This window comes from Nipponia nippon, unplaced genomic scaffold, assembly GCF_047370975.1.
Source record: "Nipponia nippon isolate SJK-2023a ecotype South Korea unplaced genomic scaffold, ASM4737097v1 scaffold_20, whole genome shotgun sequence".
NCBI lineage: Eukaryota > Metazoa > Chordata > Aves > Pelecaniformes > Threskiornithidae > Nipponia > Nipponia nippon.
Window position 1 is genome coordinate 7,793,464 of NW_028262337.1, and position 14,743 is coordinate 7,808,206.

The window sequence follows — 14,743 nt, forward strand, 5'->3', positions numbered from 1 at the left end:
GGAGTTGTGTGAGTTTTCCAGCCCTCAGTGAAGAATGGGATACGGCATGGTTGAAAACTGAAGAGGAGCTTCCTGCTTTACTAACGTCTTTATCATGTTATGTGATGTCATATTTGACTACGTAATCTGAACACCTTCACTTTTTTTTTGTTTTTAGTATCTTCAGCTGAAAAGAGAATTAGCATGCAGTAAGCAACTATCAAGAGATGCCAACGTACCCATGAATTCTGACAGTGAGGCTTGCGTCACTGGAAGATTAAGGAGGAAAAGGTCTGAATCTTTGTACAACTTGTCATGTAAAATATGAGTCTTTACGAAGCCTTCCTAACAGCTGAGTTGTCCTGACCTAATAGTACTAACCTTCTGTAGCATCTGTGACTTCTGTCCCTTCCAAGTATTGAATCCTCAATTTCATGTTTGCTTAGTTACTTTGTCCTAGATGAATTTTCTGCTACAGACAGTAAGGAATTAAGGATACTCCATTCTGTAATAGGGTTTGTGTGGTGGTTTGGTTTTGTTTTGGTTTTGGTTTTTTTTTTTTGCTTCTTACAAATAATTCAGTATTAAGGATATTGTGGATTATGTAGATTGCAAAACTGAAGCCTATTTGAAGATCAGGCTTTAGAATTACATGCAGTCCTGATGGTTGCCACCTGTTTTTGAGGAGCACAATGGCTTATTCTTCTTTCAGAACTGATGGAAGTTTATTTGACTTGTTTTCATGACAGTAAAAGCTCTTCTGTGTCCGCAGTGGTGCTGTGCAGTGCAGTTCAGACCATGTTAAAAGCCCTCAAGTACCAGCAGAGGCTTGGCCAATCTCTCTAGCAAACATATTTTTGTCATGTGAATGTTGTCTATCTGGACTTCAGTAAGACCTTTGACAAGGTTTCCCACAGCATTCTCCTGGAGAAAATGGCTGCTTATGGCTTGGACAAGTATACTCTTTGCTGGGTAAAAAAACTGGCTGGATGGCTGAGCCCAGAGAGTGGTGGTAAATGGAGTCAAACCCAGTTGGAGGCCAGTCATGAGTGGTGTCCCTCAGGGCTCAGTGTTGGGGCCGGTCCTGTTCAACATCTTCATTGATGATCTGGATGAGGGGATCGAGTGCACCCTCAGTAAGTTTGCAGATGACACCAAGTTGGGTGGGAATGTTGATCTGCTGGAGGGTAGAAGGCCCTACAGAGGGATCTGGACAGGCTGGATCGATGGGCTGAGGCCAACTGCATGAGATTCAACAAGGCCAAGTGCCAGGTCCTGCACTTGGTTCACAACAACCCCATGCAGTGCTACAGGCTTGGGGAAGAGTGGCTGCAGAGCTGCCTGGTGGAAAAGGACCTGCAGGTGTTGATCGACAGCTGGCTGAACATGAGCCAGCAGAGTGCTCAGGTGGCCAAGAGGGCCAATAGCATCCTGGATTGTATCAGAAATAGTGTGGCCAGCAGGACCAGGGAGGTGATCGTCCCCCTGTACTCGGCACTGGTGAGGCTGCACCTCGAGTACTGTGTTCAGTTTTGGGCCCCGCACTACAAGGAGGACATCGAGGTGCTGGAGCGTGTCCAGAGGAGGGCAACAAAGTTGGTGAAGGGTCTAGAGAACAGGTCTTATGAGGAGAGGCTGAGGGATCTGGGGTTGTTTAGTTTGGAGAAGAGGAAGCTGAGGGGAGACCTTATTGCTCTCTACAACTACCTGAAAGGAGGTTGTAGCGAGGTGGGGGTTGGCCTCTTCTCCCAAGTAACAAGCGATAGGACAAGGAGAAATGGCCTCAAGTTGCATCAGGGCAGTCTTGGGTTGGATATTAGGAAAAACTTCTTCACTGAAAGGGTAGTCAGGCATTGGACCAGGCTGCCCAGGGAAGTGGTCGAGTCCTCATCCCTGGAGGTATTTAGAAGATGTGTAGATGTAGTGCTTAGGGCCATGGTTTAGTGGTGGACTTGGCAGTGCTAGGTTAATGGTTGGACTTGATCATCTTAAAGGTCTTTTCCAACCTAAACAATTCTATGATTCTATGTCTAGATACATACTGCTCTTGTTTTGTAGACATAGGAAGAACCCAGGAATGGGATTCCACAAAAGAAAAGCTTGAGGGCTCTTTTGGTGAAAACCAATCAAATATTTTATGATTTCTAAAACTACATATTGCAATTAATTCTGAAGCATAAGGAAGCAGAGTCAAAATACAGTCTCAAATTCCTTATCTTCTCTTCAGAGCCATATATTTGAGATACACAACTGAACACCACTGCTATCATTGTGTCCAAGTGTTTGAGTGCTTTTCAACACTCCTTTAAATGAGAACTGTTTTTAAATCCAGGATTGCTATTCAGTAGTGAAGTGAACTGAGCATGATTCTTCAATATCTTAGGTTACTATTGAATCTTCTGTTCTTTTGGTGAGTTGAGTGAAATCCTGAAAGATGTAATATTATTTCTGTGTTATGAGACTGTCTTGCATCCCAAGAAACTGACTTTTGCTCATAAGTTTGTTTTCAGATTTTTCTTTATTGATTCTGCCAGAACAGAAGCCAGAGAGATTTTCCTTACCCAAATTACATTACCTTCATTTAGCTTTTTAGTGTTTCAACACTTACTTCATTTCCACATGCAGTTTTCCCATTAGAGAAAACTGTACAACTTTTCAGCATGAAAAAGGCACATACGGGAGCCTCAGACGTCAAGGTGCAACTGAAATCCAAGACCACTTCCCTTGGAATTCTTCACGTCTTGTTCTCAAAATCTTTTGCTTTTACTGCTATGGCAGTGGAGTTAAATCTGGATTGCATGTACTTGATAAGGGATTAATTAGATTAATTGAGAGAAATTGTAGGTAACGTTCTGAGGCTAGAGCTGCAACAAGAAGACTGGAACTGTATTTCACTGTGGTTGTCTACTAGAACAGATGGAGCTCTTTCAAGACAGTGCATCTGCTAATAGGTGCAATCAGCGCTTTGGATGACCAATTGACAGTTGTTGCAGTACAAATGAAATTCTGGAGGACTTTTTTTTTTTTTTAAACTATCGAAAAGTAAAATTGGCTTCCGAGTATTTTTAAGGATACAAGATACTCTGACTGCTTTGCATCAGTAAATTTCTTTTCTATAGAAAACCCGTGTTCCATCACTTTCTTTGTATATCTATACAAAGTTTCCTGCTGCAAGCTTTCAAAAGTCTCTGTGAAAGTCACTTTTTAATAATGCTTTAGTGTTCTGCCAAATTAGTTTGAGCTACAATTTTTTTTCAGGTTTGACTAGTACCAGTTAAGTTTTTTATATAAGTAGGTATAAGTTATATAAGTGCATCAAAATTGGGGTGCTGCTTATACAGAGGGGAAATTTCGCTTTCTGAGTTGTGCCAATTTAGATTTGTAGTTCCGTAGAGCAGATTTGCGCTAGGAGTAAATTTATTTTACTGAAATGCTTTCAATTTAATTAAAATACAAATTTTTACTGAAAAATCATCCAGCCTTCCATTTCTGCTTTAAAAACAAAAGTCCTGGTAATTCATCTACTTTTAATGCAGGATATAATTTGGAAAAATAGCAATATTGCTGATACCTTTACAGAATTGGAAAGGATGATACTCTCAGGTATTCTCTTGCTCTGCAGTTCTGGCTAGAGATAAAGTGTTCATAGACAAACATTTTCCATCCTTTTAAGTGCTTATCCCCTTGAAACTATAATTTTTGGAAGGATAGGTGGGGAAGCAAGGAGCACATGTCTAACCCTTGCCTCATGACAATGCAATGGGTAGTAGAGATTTAGGGGTGTTACAGCATGTTACAAACTACACTGAATGTGAGATTAAAAGCTTTGTAAGATTCTTAATTGGAGAGACAACAAAGTGTCAGGGATAGCTTTACTTGAGAGAAGAGGTTGCTAAGGTTTGCCTCCCTTGTAGAAGTGTACATTCCATACAGCCCATGGGAAGACAGGAGTCTTACCTCCGCTAAGACCCTGGGTTGTTGGCATCAAGTAGCACCTAGCTGTCAGCTGACATGTTTGAGATCCATCCTTACAGGTAGTATCAGTATCCCTAAAGTCAGTAAAAGTAGAGCATTGCATGCTCTGAGGAAAAGAACCTGCCTTAAAAAGAAAATTATATCTGCTGCTATATTTGCAGACATCTGCAAGGTCATAGGATCAAAGATTCCTATTAACATGTATTGACTACAAAGCACAAGCTACAACCAACCTTGACAGATTTCTATAGCTCTTGCTGTAGACAGCAATTATGACTAGAATGTACCACAATTATGAACTTCCCCAGGAGCCAGCCAGGGAGTAGCCTTTTACTGAGTTTTGTGCTAACTGCAGTTTATTGTTATAACTTTTTTTTTCCCCTCTTTAGCCTTTGTCTTTTTGTATGTGTAATTTCAAGAGCTTTGTATTTGGAATATTGCTTACCTGGAAGATGATGTTCTTGTGGTCTGATGATGTAAAATGAGCAATGGAGCTATTGGTAACTGTGATCCATGGTGTTGGAAGTACCTGTGGAGCAGTGAATGAGACGGGTGAGCTGTTCAGTAACTCTTGCTGTAGGGGCTGGTGAGCTGAGACCTAAGGCAGCAGCCACAGCTGACGTGCAGAATAGACACTATCTGCCTTCCCACCACTCTGACCTTGGAATTGCTTGTCCAACCACAGAGAAGGCTTGGTTTGGCGTCCCAGGAATCAAAGGCAAATCACTGTTCATAGAAGGATTCTGAAAAGTCGAAAAATGGACAAGGGTGATTAAGGACAGAGCTAAATATTCCTCTGGTGAAGTTACTGGAATTACATCAAGGCTAATCTTGGCAGACACCTTTGGGAAGCCTGTTAGTTATAAGAACAACAGTGGTGAGAGATGTAGTGCCAAATTCTGCCCGGTCAGTGGGCAGGAAAAATCATTTGGGGTTTGTGGCCTCCAACTCCAGATGACCTGAATCTCATTAAACAGCACAATGACTATTTGTAATGCTTTGTTTATCGCCTAGTTTTTCCAATGCACAGGGAAATGAGTCAGGCAGACTGCAACTCACCTCTTATCAGATGCATTACAAATGGTATCACTGAAGCCCTCTGTCCCCTCCAAAAACAGGGAGTCTGGGACAAAGGTTGGCCTTGCTTGAGCCATCTTGTCTATATGTTAAGGAACCCTTAGCAGCACAACCAAACCAATTCAGGAGGCTAAAGTTGCAACAGGGAAAACTGCATGAGACGCTTTCCTAGCAAGATCCTAGTTGTGTAATGCTTGACAGCAGTTGTTCGCTTAAATGAGTGGAAATCATGGTTTCTGAAGAAAACATGATTTCTTTTGTGCCTCTAATTGACATTTTAAACATGTTTAGTAGATCAGTATGGTAAGGAAAAATGTCCCGAAATAACCACCAAAGTGGAAGACATGATTGTCCTGCTAACTTGTTGCTGAAACGCACAAATGTACTTGAATAGTAGTTTCTTCACAGTCACGCTCTGCCTGCCTCACTGTGAAGACAGAGCTGTGAAAGGCAGCTCTTACTGACCACGCTGTGACAACCATCACCCCTCTCTGGCTGGTTTTGGTAGGGGAGAGGGTAAGGAGGTCCTGAGTTTAGAAGCCTTTTTTCTCTAGCCACCTGATGGCTGATTTCCAGGTATGGTGTGGATGCAGCAGTAACCATGGGAAGGCTCTGCCTGGTTACTCAGGATGTCTTTGTTCCACCATTCTGCTGCGTCAATACAAATGTCTGACCCAATGCATACTTTCTTCTCCAGTGCACTGCAATTTTTACATCCTCGAGGAGGCTGTCTCCACTCCTGTCTGCTGCAAGGTCTGGGGACTTCTGATTTTGAAAGCTGAGCTTCAACCATTCTCAAGAATCCAGGGTCTAAATTAAAAACACTAAGCACTACAAGACTTTTGATAGTCTGTTGTAAGCAGTATTGCTTGGTTGCTACATAGTCATTTAGGAGGTCTTTCATGTACTATGTCTAAATCATATAATGGGCAAGTGAGAAGCCTCATAGGCATGTTGGGAAATTTTGGTGTGAGATGATAGCTAAATACTGAAAAAGAAAATTCAGCATTGCCTTACGGAGAGGTGATTGCAGAGGGAAACTGTAGTTACAGAGTTTTCAAGCTGCTCTGAACCTCTCGGTCATCTAAGGGAAGGTTATTCCATATGAGAAAGATTAACTATTGAACTTGGCTTTGGGTTCACAGCCTGCATTTTTCCCAACTGTCGCTGTATCCAAATGTTGCATCTGGAACGATCCAGGACTTTTTCCATACCTCAGCAATTCTCTTTTTCCATTTCACCACTCACAAGGTCTATACAGCATTATACTATGTTCCTCATGCTGGGCTGCATTACCGTAATGTAGCAAATAGAGTCTGGCCAGGTTTGGTTTGGTTTTGTCTGGAAACCTGGAGCCTTACACTGGTCAGTTCCTGCCTCTCAGAGATAACTAGGGACTATATATACTGTTTTCATCTGAGTGGCCATGGCTCATGAGGAAGTGATACAATGCTATTCAGAGTTTGATGTAATTCGTTTTGTGAGTGTATTGACTTCCTTACAAAGGAAATACAGTCCATAAAAGCCAGAAGCTAACAAAAGAAGCAATTTCTTTGTAAAAGGCAAAGATTTTCCAACATTTGGTCTTTCATCAGAAGGAATCAAATCAGGAAAACGGTAATTACTGACAGGAGTTTGGAGTACATCACTAAGCATACTCACTGCCAAGGCGTAAGTTCTCCACTCCTAGAAAAGTCCAGACAAACCTGACAGGATGATTTGGTCTTTTAGTTGCCTGTTGTTTAGTACCCAGATGGTCTGTTTAGTTTGGGGGTGTGTGGGGGAGATCTAATTGGATGCACTAAAATGGCACTTGACTCTATTTAGTCCAGTGTGAAAATGCTACTTTACGCACCTGTTTTGTCCTGTGAACCGGAGAATAACATGTATTTCTGGCACACTTGCCACATTGGCAATCTCCCTGTGCTATCTTGTTGCTCACTCTGCTTTACTTACAATACATCTAGGTTATCTGTTACCGGCAGCAATGCTGAGTCTCTGTTTTCTACTGATGGGAAATAAAATGAAAGACATTTCTAGCACTTGGACTGGTGCTTGAGAAGTGCAGCTGCACTGATAGCTCTGAGCAGAAGCCTGACTTTAGCATCTGCTGAGTTCAGAGCCTGAACTTGCCAGTAATTTCACAGGGGTATCGTCCTTGCTGCTATTCAAGTGTCTGCTTACAGGTGAGCGTGTTCAGCGGGAGCAAACATAGACTGACCTCATGGTGTGAGGACAAGGGGGTTGTCCAAGCCCAAACATGGCTATTAACCACAGGTCCACCAGCGCTTGTGGACCGATGCACAGAACAGGCTGGCTTGCTAGCTGGTATCCGTAGCTTCGGTCTTTGCAAGGAGCATGTATATCCTGCAAGGATGTGCTATGGCTGGGCCAGAGGACAGCAAGTGGGGCAAAACAACCAGGGAACATGTTTGTTTCTGGCCACAACTACAGGGCTTGATACACCATGAGCATAGGTAGCCCTGGAGAAACGGCTTGTTTTGTCTTTCCCTAGTACTAAATGCTTCTCTACTGGACAAATAGTGGTAAGGACTAAGGCAGCAGGGTGAGCCCTGTGCAGGGCAAGCAACTGAGAGAGATCACAGGTCTTCCTTAGAGCCTCCCTGTGTTGAGTCATCCCATCCCATCCCATCCATGAGCCTGAGTGACTGCTGCCTCTGTGCCTTTGTTTGAAGTGAATGCTCTTTTGTGCAGCTCTTGGCTTTCTGCAGATGTTTCAACTTGCCAGCAATTCTGGTTATTTTCTGTATGTAAGACTTGTGAGGAATTAAACTGCTTATTGAACTGCCACACTGTGCATTTGTGATTAAATTCAGAAATGATAGAGTTTTGGAATTCTGCTATAAAGAATATTCCTTGGCTTTTTCAGTGGGTCCTTGATGCCTGGCTTTTCCAGACTGGTGGTTTTCAGCTTGCTGCATTTATTTCACGATGGGCCACACAACTGCAGAGCCCTCTTGATGCTACAGAAAATACATACAAGGCACAGGTCTCTGGATGCTGTAATTCCGAAAGACTAAATACATCTGGCTTCAGTTTTATTCAACAAATTCTTGTGCTATATACGGGATGAGTAGCTGTTCCCACAGCAGACCTCAGGGATCCCTAACATGAAGACCAGATGTAAGTCTGGAACCGCCTTATTGATTTAGGGCTCTGGATTAGCAAGATGCAGGAGCAGACAGCTGAGTTTCTGTGTGGGAATAGTCTCTGTGAGGTCAATGGTACTTCTCACTTTCCTTGAAGTCCTCCTTAAAAAGAGGACTTAGAAGCACAGTGGAGAGCACAGCCTGCTCTTTTAGCAGCTGGTGGGAGCTGCACTGTCTGCACAAAGTACGTCACCCCTGGGGGCATCTGCCCAGAGCTGCTGGGGGTGACTCCCCACTTGCACCCCTCCCTGCAAAGCTCCACCGATGGGTCCCAGGAGAAGCCTGTCCTGCTCTGCTTGGAGAGACCTTTGGGAGACAGAGTGCTCCTCGGAGATTCAGAAATGGACGTGAGTGAGTACACTAGGGAGGCTGGGGAGGGAACAGCCAGGCTTTCTTAAATGAAGAAGCTTTTCCTTTAATTTCCTTTGTTTTCTTTTTAACAGCTTAAAATAAAAAGCTGGAGAAGCTTTTCCTTTAATTTCCTTTGTTTTCTTTTTAACAGCTTAAAATAAAAAGCTGGACAGGAGTGAAAATTAAAACTTAAACAAATTGCTTCTTGGCTGCTCTGGTTCACTTGCTGATGTTTTGTAAATGCATCAAAGCTCTCCACAGCCCAGTGTTTAAAAAAAAGAATTCTCCTATTCAAAGGTAGCCTTTGTAAGCACCTGCTAAAGGTGGTTTTCAGACTGCTGATTGTTTACCAAATAGCTCATTATAGGCCTGCTGCAGAAATGTGCAAGGGGAGGATGAGGGAGGTTCCCTCCCTAGGTGAAACTCCCATAGTAGTAACATCATAACCCTCAGGAGAAGTGGGTATGGTATAAGAGCAGTGGCTTTTAAGGTTTGAAAAACAAATTATAACTGGCTACAACAGGAGAGCAGTGAAAAAGCTGTGTCAGAGGCTGAAGACAAATTATTCTTTTGATTTAGATCATTTTGGGCTACAGAACTGCATTAAAGACTAAGATCCCGCAATTGCTTGTATATGTGTGTGTGTGTGCATGCACACTTTTTAAAGTCCTGGGATAGAAACAGATGAATTGTGTCTGTCTCTGCCAAGTGCCATATGTTTACAGCTGAGTTATAAAACACTTTAAAATAGGGGTTTATAATGGAAATACTGACACATCCTTAAATATGTTGATGCTAATAGGCACCACTATAATAAATCCCATAGAGGTTTTAAAAGATATATCTGTTGTTCTGGAAGAGGATATACTGGCTTCTGCCTGAATTGAAGCTTGTCATTTCTGCTTTTTAAACCATATGAGTCTTCAATGGCATCTAAGAAGCCCTGCATTATATCTAACGCTTCAGATGGTGCCAGCTTGTAGCAAAATAGTGTGTTTGATATCTAAAAGCTTTTCCAATTGCAATATGGGAACCACAGCCCTTTTCAGAACGTGTAATTTTACCTATGTGTGTGTGATACAGCGCATAAAGGCATTCCAGCTTCTTCCCTACATTTTATTTCCTGAAATAAATCCCAATATGGAGCAACTGTTCTAGTTTTTTGTGTGCTGGCTGCAATCACCAAACTCCCGCTTTTGTTAAAATCCTTCCAGGAGAAACTTACCTTCTTGTGGTAACTTTATTCTTAATTATTTTGTTACAGATTTTAATTGGCTTCTGACTTTCCTATAGGCAACAGTAGATAGAAGCATGCTGCAGCATTTAGCATTAGCTGTAGCTAAAACCTTTCACCCAAGCTCTTGCGAGTGCTTTCAGAGGGGATCCTTCCTTGCTGCTAGGTGAGAGATAGCCACCTTGGGGCCAGAGCAAGGCAGCTGTGCTGCACAGCTGTGCAGCATCGTGGGGTAGCTCAGGGGCATGGAGCTTGCCTGCCGTGCTTGATACGGCAAAGTGGATTGGTAAGCCTGAATGTGGTGATACGGTTTGGACTTGTGCTGTGGTCCTGGGAAGAACATCCTCACAGAGGAAAGCAGGGTAAGCAGGGAATGGAGATGTTAAACACAGCAGTGCTGCTATTCTGTTGGACGTTGCTGGAGAGTTTCCTGGGGCTTGCTACCACGGTCTTCGCTTTCTCTTGCATTAGGTTTAGTGACAGCACATATTTTCTGTGGTTGTGTTTTTTTGTTGTTGCATTTCTTTGTTGTTCCCCATGGAACAAAGTGTTGCCTGGCACGGGGTCTCCTGGTGCGTGCCAGCAGCCCGCTGCAGCTGGAGAAAAGCCTCCTGCCCTGAGTAAACCATGTGGGATGAAACTATGTTGACTGTAGGGTGAAAAATTGTACAGTATGTCTGAGGAGGCTCAAAGACAAGGCAGGGAGTATTGCAGGGTCGGCGTCTGGGGCCATGCTTTCACAGGGAAGTGAAAAGGGGGCCAGGTTTCTTTGGGGTGAAACGCTCAACTGGGTGTTGACGGGAAGAAGCTGAAAAATCCCCATGATAGAGAAAACAAGGTGGCTCATACTGTTTGTAGGAGTGATGTCCTTGCTGTCTTCTGAGCTGTGGTGTGACCAGTGGTTATTACAACTGGGGGCAGCAGAAATCAGGCAGTCTGATAGAACTAGCTGATTGACTGCTTTTCCCCTCTGCTGGAGTTGTGGAATTCCTTTTGTATCTTGAGCAAATTCCTCTCGCAAATGTCCCAGAAACTTCCTAATTTCCAGTGTGCGCTAGAAGGCTGAGGGGAGGCAGGTGCCATGTCAGTCAACAGGCAGAGTGGGGAGCACAGCAACCTTCTTCAAAACCTCAGGCCAGAGAGGTGGGCTGCAGGCTCAGTACTGCACAGCACAGGGTGGGAAGAACACCGGTGCCCTCAGCTCATGACGGTGGCAGCTCTGTCCTTTCAACAAGTGAGGAAGGGGCTCAGCTGCAATATTTCCAGCTACAATTTTGCATTTATGTGCATGAGGGATTCTTTGGTGCATACGTTAGGAGAGAGCACACAGCCTGTGAAGTGACCTACAGAGCCACTGCAAAGGCACCAGCTTCCGGAAAGTCTGCGGTTCATGCAGGTGCATCTAATGTCATTCCTTCTGCAAGAGAGCAGCAGAACATTGAACTCAATATCCTGAAGCTCCATGAGCTTATTTATCAGGTTTTCCTTCCAAAGACTCAGTTTTCCCTCTAACCTGCCTTCCCTCTGCATCAGTACCAGAAAGAGATGGTTCTCTCAGGTTAGGGTCCTATTCTTAAGTAAAATATTACCCCAACGTGGACCCACAGCATGTGACCCAGGTGGCAACAAAAAACAAAACCTGTGCAACAAATTCAGTCTTTAAGCAAGGCCGTACTTGTGTGACTGATGGGAGTTTACTTCAGTAAACCTCAGAACTGCAAATAATCACGAGAAACCTACTGTTTGTATTAGACTAATCACAAATACAGCAGTGGCTATGTTACCTGAATAAATCACTCATTGCGAGCTGCTTTGTGGCTTCCTATGATAATTAATAATTCCTGAATTGAAGTTGTCAGACAAGGGTAAATGTTTATATTATGCTAGTATCTGAAGACCCCAGCAAGGGGCTGTGTTTCCTTGCCTTGCCTGTGTCTCCAGCATAGGCATAGGAATCGGCACAGGCAGAATCCTGCCAGTCAAAACTATATGGCATTTCCCTGATGACTCCTTTCCTTCCCAAGCCTGGTACCTTTCCAAGAAAGGAGAATGGCTGCTGCTGTGCAGTATATTCTGGCTAATCAATCTACATCTCCACTACTCAGGTAGTGTCAGTGTGGTAGCATATGAACCTCAGATATAAACTGCAATACATAATTTATGTAGTAATTGGAAGGAAAATTAAGTTATAAGTTGGCAATACTTGCGGGATTGTTTACTGTCTTTCACAGAGAAGAACAAAATTGGAGGGATAAGGAGCAGCAGGCTGTTTAGCTTTCTGACACAGCTGGATAAAGACAGCCTTATCTGAATAGCATTGCTGTTAGCACTAGGTTTTTCATCCATGCATTTTGGTTCCTCAACAGTGGGACAGTGGATGAGTTGGATCTTATTATTAAGTACCATGTAAAATTAATAAGCATAGAGAAAAAGTGCTTTCAGATCTTGAGAGAATTAAAGAGTGTCAGTGACAACATGGACTTAAATATGTAATGGGAAATAAGCTGCATTCAGGGATTTCTATAATAAAGATAATGGAATCCTTAAATGCAAGTGAGTCAATGAGCTTTTGTTTTGATCTTAATTGCTCTGTAGAAACTGCTGTAATGATGGATATAGTTACAAAACATTGGTATCCCATCATGTTTACAGCAGGACTTGGGTAATATTGATAGGAACCACCTGTGCTGTAACCATATTCCCAGACTGTGCCCTTCTGAGGTCCATTGTTAAAATACAGTTTGGGAATTCGGTTTAAAAACAGCCCGGGCTCAACAAAACTAAGTAATGCTTTAGATGAAACCATACAGTGTGACTAGCTGGTCTTCTAAACAGTTCCTGATAGGATCACATTAAAATCAATTGCCTCAAATATGGCCTACTTAGCTGAGGCAATTTCTTCAGCTGATCTTGAATCAGTCTTTCCTCTCCTATGTACCTTTCCGGAAAGATCAAGTTTATTCTCTTCTTCCTAAACTATGGCAAGTTGCATGCTCCTGTCAGCTCATACCAGAACTGACTGTGTGAATTAAATGCTATTGAGCAGCCTCTTCTGAAAATGATGGTAATCGAATGCTATGGTTTGCTTGGTAGGCACTTTTTAATTAGCAAAAGTAATCAGGTATTTTGTTTTGTTTTTCCAGAGCAGCCCTCTGTAATCTACAGGACATGGCAGAAGGCAGCCAGCCAGGGCAGTGACCTGTTCAGGTTTAAGCTTTGGGAATTTCCCAGGCTTGAGTGCCTACAGGTACCTTCCAGGCAGCAGGATGTTTGCGACATGTCGGAAAAGTGTCTCAACATGGCTCCTAAAGAGAATGGCTGGAAAGGAAATTTTCCTTCATCATAGGCTCTATTGGCAGATTTTTTACAGGTAAAGCTGGTTATATTCAGTACTAAATATGACATTGTAAACAAGAAACTTAAGAGGAATGGAGGAACCTTGTCTATTGGTTAAAAATGTTTTAAAATCTATTGTCGTGAAACGTGTACTGTCATTCCCTATTCAAAAGTTTTCTGGTTAAAGTCATGTGCAGAAGAGACTGTTCCCAACAGTTATCCTCACCTCTGCTCCTCACCAAAGAGCACTGCATGGGTAGTGCTACAAATGTCTTCTCAGCAAGCAGAGGTGGGCTTTGGCAATACCTACTGAACCAGATAATGACAGATTGGAGGATGCCTGTGGGTTATTGCATGCCATTTTTGCTGAAGTATGTTCAGTTCTTAGGTGATATTTTAGGAGTACCTATTTTAAAAGAGAACCATCAGCGTGACATTTAGCTCCTAAGAGTTTCCAGGACAGGACTGAGCCAGGTGCCTGTTACTCACAGGTGTTATGCCCACTCCATACATGACGCAACAGCCAAGGGTCTCACAGGGAAAGGAGGTTGATTTCACCCAAGAGATTTCTCCCACAGCAGGAAGTTGACAACACCAGCTCCTGAAGCACCCAGGGCTGCGTGGCTGGAAGAACACGTAGGTATGCTTTGTTGAACTAATTCACAAATTATGTAAACCATGCCTAGAAATACCAAAGCCAGCACAAGCTGCTGAAACTTGTGTTAGGACTAGGGCAGTCTAACTGGCTTCATAACTTATTTTTGCATCATAGCCACTGTTGAGTGCAAGAGAACGAATAACTCCTCTCTTTGACTCTGTTGACATACATGCCTCCTGTTATTCCAACCAGTCATCCCCAAAATGCAAGCACCTCCTCCACCGACATTCTTTTAATATGGGGAGTGAGCAAGAATATTTCAGTTATAGCTACCAACCAAACATAAGTTGTAACTTTTGCAATGTGTGACTGCAGCTTTTAAAGGCATATTTGCGCTAACTTTACTTAGCTTGGATAGCAAGAGTGGAGGCATACTTTTCATCACAGGCTACACAAAGCAGGCTTGCTACATGCTCACTTGGATGATTAGTTTGGTGCCTAAGTTCAACAGAACTATGAATAATTATTTCCATATAATATTTCCATTATTTCCACATATTTCTGTACATTCAAGTGGGAAGGAAAAACTGCTAAATTCACAATTACAGTAAATGAGCTGAATACAATGCAGACATATGTATAGCACTAAAAGAGAATGATCTTTATATATGAAATCCGAGAAATTCACAGCCGTTGTGCGGGATGCATTTGTAAAAACAGACCAAATGGAACAGTTGGAGTCACTAGAGAGCTAGATAGGAATTTGGGGTGGGAAAAAAGTCAGCAATGTGTATTATTCATCATTTGTCATTTGCAGTTGAGGAAATGGAATGCCCTCTGACACATCTGAAGAAGTTCATGATTTATTGGAAGTAGTGAAAGAAGTATAAAGCCAAATAGTAATATAAACCCCTGGGGATGTCTTGCTACAGTCTTTTACATAGCATTAGAGCCACTGTAAATGTTTGGACTAAGATAAAAACCCTGGCAAACATTTGGCATTAAATGCTTGAGATAGGAAAC